This window comes from Ambystoma mexicanum, chromosome 1p (genome assembly GCF_040938575.1).
Source record: "Ambystoma mexicanum isolate Mex_15411 chromosome 1p, UKY_AmexF1_1, whole genome shotgun sequence".
NCBI classification, from domain to species: domain Eukaryota; kingdom Metazoa; phylum Chordata; class Amphibia; order Caudata; family Ambystomatidae; genus Ambystoma; species Ambystoma mexicanum.
The window spans coordinates 1,113,852,275-1,113,866,698 of NC_090921.1; the positions used below are offsets into that span (position 1 = coordinate 1,113,852,275).

The window sequence follows — 14,424 nt, forward strand, 5'->3', positions numbered from 1 at the left end:
CTTAAAAGATTACATAAATAGTATACATTTTAAAATTCATCTGATATAACATTCCAATAAAATTATTGCTAAAGGGATAGTTCAGTCAATTTAAAAGCCTAACAATTGAAATATTTTGGTCACATATCTCAGGGTAGACAAAGTTAAAGATACTTGCCTCCCTCCAAGTATAATATGTGACCAAAAACAAGTTGGAAAATGAATGCTCATTCCAGTCATAAGTGTGAGGGGTCAGAAATGGGAGGCAGACAACTTTGTGAAGGTTTTTCAAAAGATGCAATTTTATTAACTGAAAAGGTTGGATTCATACCTCACTACCCCTATCCTGATGAGGATTTCCCTGCCTAAAATAAACTAGAGGAAACGCTCTAAGAAAATAATTCTGTCCCTATCACTTAATCATACACAAACTAACAAGGCAATATATGGCAGTTCAACTGCAACAAATATAACAGTTAAATTTACATTATAACAACTGTTTCTCCTTCTAATATGGGCGAATTCCCCTTCACCAAATCAATTAGGATTTTGTTCCAACAGTTTCAAAAAGGTCAAGGAAATCCTGTATCGTAACAAAGTTCTCTTTTGGTTTCAACTCAAGAACACAAAGTTCCAAATTGATAACACCCAGTTGTTGAAACAATTTCTGTTCCTTACTTCATTGGTTTCAACAAAAAGGTCTTTTTCAGGATAGTTCTGCAGCAATTCACAAAACCATTTGTTTGGCAACATTAAATTATTCAGCAGCAGTTCACATAACGCTTGCTTCAATGGTTTTAATTTGTCAGGATGATTCTGCATTCCTCAACAAAAATACTTTAGTGGTTCGTAAACTTCTTCTTCAAGACTTTTAAATCATACAACAGTACTTCAATGGCATTCACCTGGTCTACTCGCCTGCCAGGCTTAGCTCTATTCTGGTGTACTCTCTTGCCAGAACAGATCCACATACTACAACATGCTCTGACCTGGTGTACTGTCCTGCCAGGCCAGAGTAAACTACTATTTTTCTCGTATATATATTGCCCTTTCTCTTTGCTGGCTCTTGTTATGCCCCACAATGTCACAATCGCACTCTTCTAATATGGCAATCAGATTCTTACTTTACCATCTGCACCCTTTGAAATCAGCTTGGTTGTTAATGTAAGAATACACATGTTTTCTATTGGTTCAGTATACAAAAGTGTTATTTTCCCTTGTTTTACTTGTTTATCCCTTTTGTAGGGTTGAGGCCCCTGGACTTGGCCAGCGGGTGGCTACAGAGAGCTCTCGGGTCACTATCTGATATTGAACTCACTGGGTCTGGCATTCAGGTCTGTTCGCCTCGCTACCTCCAGGTCCTCTGCTTCAGTTTCCCCATGTGGTCTGAGAATCCCTTCTCCCCGGTCCTCCGCTGCTCATGTCTGTCACCAGCAAGGCTCTCCCAGCTCCCACAACAAGTCAGTGCTCGCCTGCCACCGGTGCTTGTCAGAAAAGGGGAACAGTGAACAAAAGGTATGCTTTCTGCTGTGTTGACTACTGCAGCTGCATTCCTCAGAGGGAGAGTTGTCTCTCCTGACACTTCCCGCTTCGCTAGCTCTGTAATTATCGTCTGGAGCAATAAGGACCCTCTCAGGACCTGCATCGACTTCACACCCCACTGTGGTCCCAGCATCTCTGCTCCCACACAACCTCTGCTTCCGCTGTCACATGGAGGTAGGAAAATGAGGCTACTGCTCCTTCCTATTGCCTGCAGCTGAGAGTGCTTTTTATGCCTCCTAGACCTCCTAAGGTGTGGGTCATTATTCCCAATGGACTGCGATCTGCAGTCCTGTGCCTCTGCAGTCTTCTTCTTTGTCCCAGGACTTAGGGATTGATGGGACTTGTAGTCCACAACAACGAAATTGGCTTTCTTAGTGAAAGGATCATTACCATGTTCACTGTTCATCGTATACTTACTCCCCAAAGTACTATGAGAGTGCCACGTATTACTTAACTTTTCACAAAAGTGTATGATTTCTCAGGATTTAAATCGGTAACATTTAAAGACTCCTTCCTTAATTCTCTAGGACTCATAGGGGCTTTCATATTTAGAAATGTCAGTGATTTTAAGAGGGATTTTCTGACTTTCAGAACATAATTGCTTGTGGTTATCTTCTTCTATATTCCAACAGTCAGTTTGGGAAAATAAAAACTCTCTCCGACAGCAAGCCCTTACATTTTATGGTATTTAAGATATTCCCTTCCTTGAGGAAGACACATACAGCGTCTCATCCCACGAAGTCCTCTTATTTCCCTGGGGCCATTCTCCTCCCAGGTGATCCTCCCAGCTAACATCGCCCGATGGTTAGGATCAGGAATCATCTGCCTTTCCCTGGCTACCTGGGAGGAGACTTTAGGAAGGGTTCTTGTGAGGACTCTGTAGGATTCATCACATAAGGCCCATACAATCTGTTTCCCTTCTCTTCTAAAGCTTGGGACATTCAATGATCAAATGTTTTAAAGTTTCAAGAGCCTCTGTATCCATACAATAATAACAAATACGACTACTCCTAGAGATGTTAATTCTAGCCATTATTGCGTCCTAAATCAGTAGGAACTGTCATTAGCAACCTTAAGAAGGAATTTCTCTTTTTTATACATGAGAATTTTTTAAGGTAGTCAGGAACCATATTATATGTTTTTTTCATCTGCAGCAATGTTATAAAAAGAGCATATTTACTTATGGTATCACTGGTATTACACCAGCCATAATCGCAGAGTAGTTTTAGGGCCTCATTACGAGTTTGGTAGTATTCCAGCGGTAAATCTACTGGAATACTGGATTTACTGTTACCACCACTTGGTGCGGCGGGATTCCCACCAGATTACAAGTGGCGTTATGGCAGTGTTAATCCCCATTTATGGAGTCCATAGTACTCGAGAGGGATTAAGTGGAATTATCGCTGGCAGTAAATTCTGATGATTTTGCTGCATTTTGGCTGCAAAATGGAAGATTTACCTCCAGCTTTTTGCTGGAGGTTTTTCCTCACCTTACCTCCAAACTCATAGTTCGGTGGTGCGCTAATGCGGTGGTAATGCAGTGCTAATGGAATTACCGCTGCATTACTGCCGATTCTTCCTGCACCACCAAACTCGTAATGAGGCCCTAATTAGACTTGTTAATACTACTCAAAACCCCCTCACAGTCCTTTACCCAGTTATTTAGTTCCTCACACTTTCCACCTACCATGAAAACAATTGAAATGCTCAAAAAGCGAATTTTCTGGAGGATCTATAATGTTCTTATAAAGTGACAGCATCTTCCGAGCTGATAGGCAAAGTATGCCTAGTTCATATCTTAATACGGGAACTGGCACACAATTGGGAAATAATAAAACCTTCCTCCATATTAAGCCAACTTTAACAACATCAGCTCGTCAAGGATATAGGTAAGCTCAGATCCATATAGCAAACAAGAAACTACCTTGAATTTGTAATATGTAAGTACCAGAAGCATGGAGTAATGGCCATATGTCAAGTTTATTTTTTTCAACTGGGAAATAAACATCATGCACCTTGATTGTAACCTTTTGAAGCATAGGACCAGTTGAGGCTTATTGTATAAAACAAATCCAAGGTATGTAAATTGGTGGACTATCTAAGTTCCTGCCTCCCAAATTCCATTGAAAGGTTGCTTTCCTTTTGGCTTTGGAAAGGATCATCACCTTTGATCTATTACAATTGATTTCTTTCCAAATTATTCTCTGATATGTAACTTGAAAATGCATTCAGGCTACATTGGAGGCCGATCAGTGTTTAATTGAGGATGACCAGGTAATTTGCATACACCATACAATGTAATGCAGCATTACTAGATGCAGGAGAAAAGCTTTCGTCCCATTAAGGAAAACATTTCAGTCCACTATGTACAGATTGAATAGTGTTGGTCCTGGCACCCAGCCCTGATGGAAACCCCAATACATACTAACAGCATCAGATATTAGCCCCGACCCCTCACGTCTTACTTTAATAAAGGTATCAGTATGCAGCTGTATTAGGAGCCCTAGCAGGGCATCCAGGAGGCCCCAGTCTGCTAGTTTATTCCACAGCCTGCCCCGATTCACCCTGTCAAAGGCTGCCAAGAGATCAATAAAAGCTGCATATATACTCATTTTCTTATCCCAGCCATTTCTTTGAGTCAGAATTAAAAATAGACAATTTAACTGTGTGCCTACACCTTTACGAAAGCCTGCTTGATATTTATCTAGGTGACTGCCCTCATTTCCCCAAATATTTAGTTTCTACAAAATTATAGAGGAGAATATCTTGCTCCCAAAATGAAGAAGCGCAATCAGGAGATAGATTACGCGGCTCATCCCATCATCCTTCTTGAATATAGGGACATGATAAGGTGCTTTTCGTAAATAGAATGGCTGCCCAAATTTCCAGATCCCCCTTCACTGTGTAATTTGAGAAGCCATACAGACCAGCCGCATGTGCTGCCTTTGCTTTTTTAAACAATTCAATATATCATCACGGTTAAAGTCCAGATCCCATCCTTTAGATCCACGATGGATAGGAACTGGGCAATCCCGCTCACCAGGAGCATAGAGCTCTTGGAAATACATTAACCACTTTGTCTTTGAAAAAGGGATTGAATTGCATAGAAGCCTACCAATCAAGAACAACAACTCTGACTATCAGATACAAACCAGAGCATTGGTTTGCAATGTTTTTACAATATTATGTGTTTAAGCCATTTAACCAGTTCTTATAATTCTCTTTTTTAATTCTTTGTTTGCACCACATGTCGGGAGCCTTAGATTTATTAAGGGCACGAAGGTTACGGTACAAGATCTGTTTTTACTTGGACTAAATTATTGTAGTGGTGCCTTTCGGGACAAAATGTTGCTTTGTCAGCTAGACATTGCGTGAATTGGAAAAAGAAGCATGAAAATTAAGGAAGTGAGAAAAATGAATCTTTCACATTAGAATGTAATGTTTTATACAAGGGCAATAATCTGGAATTGAATGTCAGAGTCATGTAGTGTTTCCAGATTATTAGATTTCCTACGTTGTTTAAAATGAATGCGTCAGGGCACGTGGCCCTCACAGTATTGTTCGGCCTAAAATAGAACAAGATAAGGCATAATGATCACTAGATTTAGTTGGAAGTATTTTAAAATGATCAGAGATATCCTGGATTGACTGAGAGACAAAAATGTAGTCAGGTGTAGATGTATGTCCCCCTCGTTGCCACGTCGGATATTTGGAGTCCTCATGACAGTTTAAGCAATACAAATCCCATGTGTTCTTCAGAGCACACCAAGAAAACCAGTTTTTACTCAGTAGATAATCTAGTTCTAAGGTCGAGGATTGAAGTTTAGAAATATATTTCCTGCAATCGCAGTTGAAGTCATTGGCTATTCATATATGGCCAGAAGGACCATCGCCAAACCAAGCAGACAAAATATCCATTAGCAAATCCAAAATGTCAGCATCGAGTGTTGACATTGGGTTCCAGTAGATATTTATAAAAAAATATTTCCATCCAAAAAATAATTATTGAGGCCTTTGATGGCTCGATCACCAAAAGACCAGGATGGGACACATACCAGTTTTTACAGAATTGCCCAATATATTTTCAAACAGCCATCAATAACCCTCCATAAGGACGACCCCAATACTCTTACGGAAAGGCTGCAAGAATACAAAAAATCCATCTATATATGGTGATTTATCTAGCAAATGTAATATTTGGTGTACTCTTTAAAAACATAAAGCCTTCTTTTAACTTAAATAAATGTTTTAAAACCAAAAGTGTTCCATAAGAAGCATTTTATCACTGGGCCCTATGGTGTATACTTAACCCCACCAAGAAATGTATTGTTTTGTCACAAAGCTGAAGGCAGCCATGACCAGTCAGATTCTTTGTCAAGCATACAATGAGCACTGGTTTCAAAATAAACAGACCTTTTTTTACATACTCCCTTGTCATAAACTTTTTACTCCTAGGTATGGCCATGAACCATTCAAGCCTTTGCCGGGACCTCAGGAGGTTGAATTAGAATGGCCCTCATACACTTTTCCAGGATTCCATATACGTCATACCCCATTGAGAGCACTGTGTTTTTTTCTGACAACAACATATCATAAATAATTTTTGAGTGAACATGGATCACAACAATGTCTGTCCTCACACGGTCAATACATTTGATTTGGTCAAGGACTTTAGAGTAAAGCAACGTAAGACTGGCCAAATGCTAGAAAACAGCCAACACATTTGCTCAATTTAGTTGAATTCACAATCTCTTTATAAAAATACATTTGAAGCCCAGGCAACCTGACAACTCTCGGACATTAAACTTAAGCAAACATCCTGCTGCACAGCCCTGGGTTAATTTATAATTGATTCATTCTTCTAATTAATCAAATTATTTCCAACCAACGATTCATGTAGAGTCCAATTCAGACTTCCCATATTCTTGTCTAGAACAATCCATTAAATCAGTGTTTTTATTAGGAGAGTCAATAATCAAAAACAGGTGTTTATTAAGTGGAAAAATCCAAAATGGACACTCAATCTTCAGATATGGGGTAAGGATTTCTTATGGGAAGTATTGATCCATTTGATGCAGTGGTCGAAGCGTACGAAAAGAAGTAGTGGAACTATGTTCCCTGCGAGCCTGCACCCACTCCCCACACACCCCATCGCCACACCGCCTCCCACAGACAATACAAACACCCAAACACATGCACCTGCTGTTTAAGGGAACGTTCAGTGCAGTGCACTGAAAGTGCAAGTTTCAACCTCTTCCTACACTGTTATTTTCAAACGAAACCTTTCCGGAACGGTTTCTTTTTAAAATAAAAGTATAGGAGCAGTAAAACTTAATTTGAAAAAGAGCACCGCTCCCAACCGCTCCTGCTCACTTCGACCACTGATTTGATGTGATATTGATTTGCACTTCCAAACTATCTACTATGTTTTTGTTTTCCCTTTTTCTTTTTTTGCATTCCCCTTTTTCTTTGCTATCTCTTTTGTAGCCAGACTAACAGAAGTTGTTCCTTTTCAGGGTGAGGTGTCATGGCTTTTTGAAATGTATTTATTTATTTACAATGTTTATATAGCGCAAACAAGGACAAAGCATCTGAGCGCTGTACACCATAATACATATCAAAATACACAAATGTTACAATACATAGTAAAAAAATAAGAATGAAGATCTAGCACTATCACAAACTCAAACTTCCTTCCTAAAAGAAGGAATAAAAACAACAGGATGAAGAGAATCAGAAAGCAATATTCCATAAACATGCTTTCAATAATGTCCTACATTTCAGGTACTCAGCTACCATACGAATATGGACAAGTAGCGGGTTCCAATGCTTCAAAGCAGCACCAGAAAACGATCTTTTGGAGGTATACGCATAACGAAACGGATAAACCTCCAGACACAGATAGTCTAAACTATGAAGCTTGAGAAGACCACCAGCAATCTTTAATTTGTCGGTCAAGCAGGAGGAGTTTTTATATAAAGTACTTTGCGTACAATACATAGCAATGGATTTCCATCAAAATAGGAGCAATATGGTCATATGCCCATGCCCCAGGGACAAGGTGTGTTGCTGCACTGAAAACGACTTTCAAAGGTGCCAAAGAAGGAGTTGGGAATCCAATCAAACCCGAGTTACCAAAATGAATACAGGACAAAACAAGGAACTGTACCAGAATACAAAAATGAACAGAAGAAACAAAACATTTCACTGCTCTTAAATCAAATAACTGATGTTCAGCAGCTTTAGTCAAAGCATTGACACGAGGTACTAAATTTAGACAAGCAACAAGTGTATGGCCCAATGATTTGGCAGCAGGGTAAAGTTCCCCAGAAGAGCCAAAGAGCTGAAAATGACTAAAACAATGAGAAACAATCACAGTGTGGGAAGGTGGTGAAAAAAGCAGGAACTCCGGTTTGGACTGATTTAGTTTCAGAAAGTAACTGGACATCCAAACCGCAATATCCACAAGACATTCTCTCAATCTAGATAGATCATTCTCAAATTAAATTCTCAAATAAAGCTGAGTTTCATCAGAGTACTGATGTATTCCACTCTGTGCTTTATAGCAATGTCCCCTAGGGGTTCTGTATACAGATTAAATAAAAGAGGAGCCAAAATAGACCCTTGAGGGACCCAGAAAAGCACATAAATCTGGTCTTAACAATTATCTCCAATAACAACTATCTGTTTTCTCTTAATTAAATGGGAGGGAAATCACTTTAACACTTGGCCATCAATGCTCATACGGGCTGACAAAATATTAAGCAATTTGTTGTGGTCGATGATGTTCAACGCGGCTGAGAGGTCAATCAAGATCAGCAAGCAAGAACCGCCTACATCCAAGATTTTATACACATTGTCCAAGATATCTAAAGTGGCAGTCTCAGTGCTACACCATGATCCGAAACCAGATAGATAGTGTGCCAAACGGTTTTGATCACTGATCCATGAGAGTAGTTGATACATTTTCCAAGAAATGGAAGTGAGGAAACTGGTCTATAATTAGCTAAGCAGTGAATATCCAAATTAGCTTTCTTTAATAATGGAGAGATATTACTGACCTTCAGATAATCTGGAAAGCAACCAGAGAATAAAGAGAGATGGACTATCTGGTGGATAAAAGGAGGAAAACGAGAAAAATATTCTTTTACTTTAAGTGTCAGACATGGGTTGTCACGGCATAAAGTTGCTTTAGTTCTTGACATCAATTCACAGAGATTATCATCATTTGGGAGACTAAATTAATTCCCAACATTACCTGATATAGAACAGACTGGGAAGGTCGCAGAGTCAGACTTTGGAATTTCCAGTCTAATATCAGAAATGTTCTTAGAAAAAAAAGAGTGTAAAGTTGTGGCATGATTTATTCACAATACATGGCCGAGCCGAAGGGAGAGTATTTTTCATAGTTTTCAAAAGTGAAGGTTATTTGCAGCGTCCTCAATCAAGGAGTTATAGTATACAAATTAAGCTCAATAATCAACTTAGAAAAACAAAACCGAAGATGTCATAATTGTTCTAGATTGTCAGGTTAGGTATAGGAATGCCAGGTATGTTTAGGGCAGCAAACGGTTTGTCGATAAGAAGTTAGATCATCTGAGAACCACAGAGCAGAAGGTTTATAACAAATTGTTTTTTTGATGTAATGGTGCAATACTGTCAATCCCAGATTTCAATTTGTCATTACATTTCTCACAGAGTCAAATGAAAAATCCTTATCAGAAGGGATATTAATATTCTCAAAAATAGTCGAGAGAGAGGAGGAATTGATCAGTGAAAAGTCACATATCAGAAAACTAACACGCTTAGGTTGACCGTGAGAGAAAGTTAGTTTCACATTTATGGAAAAGGTCAGCAAATGGTGATCAGACCAGTCAGTGTTCATGCTATCTTCTTAAGAATTGGACTTAATAGGACTAATAATCCAATTTAAAATATTCCATTCGATATGGGCTGCGTGATGACAGTTTTCCTGAAGTTCTAAAAGTTCAATACAACTACAAGAGTTTCGATTAAACGTTTTTCAACATAACATTTGGTCTTAAAGTTGTTCAAAACATATGCAAACCTCTGTTCTTAACATTCACCAGTCTTTTCATATTTTTTTACATTTCTGTTCCAAAAGTGTGTCAGATTTCCCTGCATCCAGAACTTCAGTTTCCGAATTATTAGGCAGAATTATCTCATTCCTGACCAAGCCAGAATATTCAGTGATTAATAAAGCTGCCAATGGGGTAGATGGTGGAATAGAAACTATAACTGCATCTTTCGAAGAGCTGGCGCATTCTGCCATTTCTGTTCCTCATAGATCAGGGATACAATACTTATCACTCCATTGGCCTTTTTGAGCCAAGAGAAAGCCCTCCATAAAGCTCAACTTGGTGTTAAAAGTTGACAGCATAACTTTATTTTCTCTGAGGTAAAATGTATGTTTTTGTACAGCCGAACAAGAGAGTCGAGTACAAAATATAGGGCCGAAATTGTGTTTAAGCCAAATAAGTCCAGTTTAGGAGTAATAACTCTATATGGAGAAATACCAAAGCCTGCCACTGATTACTGAGGTAAATAAGCTGCAGTTCTACTATGAGCTGAATTGTCTGGAAACGGAGGTCGGGTATCAAGCTGGGAACCTAGTGAAGTTAGCTGAGGAGTAGCTGTAGGTTGTGGAGCACGGGTGGGATTTAAATCACCTGATACATTTTGAGATACATTCTGGGGTAGATCTTAAGACACCACATCCATCATTGAGGAAAAAGCTGGGGGAGTAGTTCCAGTTTCCGTTGCATCAGTTACTATATTACTAGTAAGCTCTTCCGGTATCGCTTGTTCAGGTTCCTGCACACCCCCTGTTGGAGTTTTGCTACAGCATGGAAAAAGTTTGTTGTACGCAGGGTTCCCTTAACAACCGGTGTAATCGTCTTTGGAATCAGAGAGTCCAGACAAGCTGGAGTGGTTGGGGGCTGGAGGGTGTTCATAGACGAACTCGACAGTATGCCAGATTTTGTAATGGTTTCAGCTTGTACAGTTTTTTCTACGCAGAGTGTGCATTCTGAATGGCATTAATACTGTTGGTTAAAAAGGATGTAGGAGCACTTACGCTGAGCTTCTGAACTCCACTTGCTCCAATCACTACAACTGATCTTAGCTTGTGCACTTTGTACATGCTTTTGCAGCGCAGTAGTTGAAATATGCTCTGCCTTCTCAAGCCACCAATCCAATAGAGTTGCTCCGTCTGGGATCCATCAGCTGTGCAATAGAAAGAAAACAGTGCTGCCACCCCTGCCACAAAGGCATTTAACATTTGCACTTTGCGCACTGCTGTAGATAAAATAGACTCTGCCTCCTCAAGCCACAGTTACGATAGAGGTGTGCCCTCTGAGATCAATCAGTTTCTATTTCAGCATGGATTGGGAAACAATTGAGTTCAGCCTACAACAACTCATGCAGAAGCCAACAACATACTTTCCCTCTCCCGTACAGTCCACCCTACCTCTGATCATCTTCCCGCTCTCTCTCTCTCTTCTGTCCCTTTGATGTTCACATCTCTCCACTCCACTCTCCTCCTTTCATCTCTCTTCACCCTTCTCCTTTCCTCCCTCTTCAGACTTCTACTCTCTGCTCTCTTCTACCTTCGCTACTCTAATCTCCATAGCACTCTCCTCTCCATACCCCTCTCCTACCCACAATCTCCTGTCGACACCTCTGTGCCCTAACTTTACACACTCTTTTTGCCAAACGCTTGCAACTACCTTCACCCCATCCCACTTCACTCTGCCCTCAGCATTTCTCCCACAACTGCCTTGCACTCTCACTGCCCCCTTCTAGCACACACGTTCTCCCTTTTCTCTCTCTCTATAATCCCTCTACACTTCTCCCTCTCTACGCCCCACTACTCACACTACACTACACACAACTGGTACCACTCTCTCATACAATTATCTCAGCTGCAATCTACTCCAACTCTGTGACCAACTATTCAGCACTCCACTACCCCGTCTGTCCTCCGCCTCGTCTTTCGGTCCACCTCCACACCTCCTGACCATACCGTGCAACCCACACTCTGCCTCTCACGCTGTCTTCTTTTATACTGGGGTTCTGTTAGTTCTGTGTCTCAACCTGCCCCTTGCATTAGTTGCAGAGCTCACCTGACTCTAGGTACCAATCAAAAGCTGTTCCTTCCCCAGGAGCTGGATTACACAGGTGAGAGGCAATAAAACAATTATTTTAGCTCCACCCTCTTTCCAGTCTCTGCTGGCACGGTATGAGTTAGGTGAACAGACTGCTTGTTTTACTTGTGTTATTCTGCCTGTGCTGGTGTCTTTGGTTTCAAATTTGGCTTTGGGAGGATGTATATGTCTCTCACATTACCCTGCAGTCTCTTCTCAATCCCAGTTCGTTTTCTGCTGACCCATCATTCGCCTGGGGTCTGCACGGGGTTGGTAGGGTGAGTTAAGTGTCTCCTCTCTGTTTGACAAGAGGAATTCACGTCCACACTCTGTCTGTTCTTGATTCCATTCCTCACGCTCAGGTCCAGGTTTTCTTGGTGGCACCCTGGTGCAATCTCAGAGCTGTAGTCCTGAAACAGGAAAGACAGAACACTGGCCAGAAAAAGTACAGGAAGGCATCACGTGACAAAGAGTGGTACCATTAAAGACATTCATCGCGCATGGAGGGGGTTTAGGTGGTGTGACTCCCCAGTGCTGGCTCTGTCTTTTGGCCTGGTAAGCCTCCTGGCCCAGGATGGGAGGAGTCCTTGTCCCCCTTGACAGGGCCAGGCTCCTGACTGTGTCACACAACACAACATAGGAAACAACAGGCATGGAGGATGCTGCCAACTGCCTTCAATCAGAAAGCTCTATAGGTTAGAATGTCTGAGTGGTACCACCTGAGCGGTATCACAGGTAGGAGATCCATTGTTACTAGTGCTTGATTTTCAGTGGAACTTTAAAAGTAAAAATGCATCTTTTCATTTCCATGAACTGCTAGGAGCAAAGCATAATGGATTACAGAAATTTGAGTCAAAATATGTATGTATTTGCCTAAAATGTACCCCCATTCAGAACAATCTCCTGGATTCCACACTCCCCTGTCATGCATATTCATACCTGGTACCTTTGGAATTGGAAATTCCATCATCCACCAAGTGCCAAGGACGAGGTATCTAGTCCTTGGGATTACCTCCCCAGTGCCAAGGACGAGATAGCTCGTATTTGGCACTTAAGGGGTTAATGAAGGATAAAATGTTAGAAGGCTTTGCATGGTGAAATACTTAAATCACCAAAAAAGGCCTTGGCACTGGGTGGGGGGACCCATGGCAGTTAAAAGGTTAATCAGAATGTGGGATCCGTATTGTAGCTCTATCCTCCCAAGATGATGATCCCATTATAAACAGATTCCGGTTCCAAGACGGTGGACCCCATGGTTAGTGTAGTCACATACGTCATGATGTAAGATGGTGATCGTAATGCAGACCGGACAAAGCATCATAAGCCTCAGAGCGGGGAGCGAAGACGAGTTGTGATGCTGAGGTTGGTTTCCTGCAGCAGACGTCAATCCTGTCTTGTTGTCCTTGTTCTTCCTGTTTCCCTGCCCTTTGGTTGCTACCTGCTCTCTCTTGTCTCAGATCCTTTCCTTTACTGAAGTCCATCCCTTCTGTTTATCTCGCCAACTCAAAGATCCACTTTTTGCTCTGCTTTCTGTCTACAGCCTGGTCCATCTGTTACCTTGGGACTTCAAGAGGATTATCTGCCTTTAGAAGTTTCCCTTCTTGATGAACACTTTAAAAATCACTGCCCACCCCTTAACATTTAAGGCAAGTTGCATGGTTTCATCGGAGGTCAGCCAGAGACCATCACAAGAACTTCCCTACTCCTTGAAGCCCAAGGTGTCTGTGAATCTACACTTTTGTATTACTGACATCCCCTCTTGGTTAGCCCTCCTTTTGTACTCCACTCGATTGTAATTGGACCATGAGTGGGAGACCAGCGGTAGCTGTGCACAAATCGAAAGCTGGACCTCTGATTAGAAGTGATACCAACAAACTACAATTTCCTTGTGTGTAAGTACATGTACTGCAAACTACGCTGCAGCTGCACATACCAAGAAACTATAAGGGCGGTGAGACAGCCCATCTTCCATAGCCAGCCAACTCCAGGATGACACAACAGAGGTAGGCCGCTATAATGTTTTTGTGATGTTCTGCCTCTTTGGAATGACAGCAAGGTCCCCTATACCTGTGCTGGGAAGACTTGTGGAACATCCCCAGAGCTGTGCTCTTGCACGTCTCTCATGGACTTTGGGTATCCGTTATTGTTCTCAATCAGTTTGCAGAGCCCAAGGCCCACCCACAGGCAGCAGTTTGTGCGACACCCACGGTTCTCCATTTTGTGATACTTCATTGACCAATGCAGGGGTGCCTGGGTGCTATGAGTTACATGAAATAAAAGGTTAGGAAATGGATGTAGCTCTCCAGGGGAATGTGTGCCGCTTCCCCTAATCGGGGTCTCCCAATCCCCATCTGCTGACCTCCCAACAGTAACCTTGTCACAACTCACATTTCATTGAAATGAGTAGACTTTAGAGGATGGGGCAGCCTTAAACAGTAATGCAGAGAGTTTACGTCAGAGACAATAAATTCATGTTTGCATCAATTCGCTAATGCAAATACCAGAATGGGTTCCATCATCTCTGATCCAATGGACTGCTAGAATGGGCAGAGTTTTCAAAGGTGCTACTCACCGTGTATTCACAGGTTAGAGTAGCAAATCACTCTGTTGCATGTCACAAACAAAAGAAGAACACAGAGTATAAACGTATGGCCTGACAGTTACAGCGTCTACAGGAGGAGGTGACACAAATGGCCATGGGATTGTTTAGAGTAGGTGGTAGAGGAAGGGGCAGATG

General features: G+C 41.4%; 1 protein-coding gene across 4 annotated transcripts in view; it reads right to left on the minus strand.

Moving 5' to 3' along the window:
* The window catches only part of LOC138449069 (zinc finger protein 547-like), a 128,128-nt gene that overhangs the window by 92,973 nt on the left and 20,731 nt on the right, over positions 1-14,424 (minus strand). The window contains exon 1 of one of the 4 annotated variants that reach the window (XM_069604743.1): positions 11,890-14,359. The exons of the other annotated variants lie outside the window; for them this stretch is intronic. The gene's annotated coding sequence lies outside the window, so the exon portion shown is untranslated. Of the gene's footprint in view, positions 1-11,889; positions 14,360-14,424 lie in introns of those variants that run through there. 4 annotated transcript variants of the gene reach the window in all.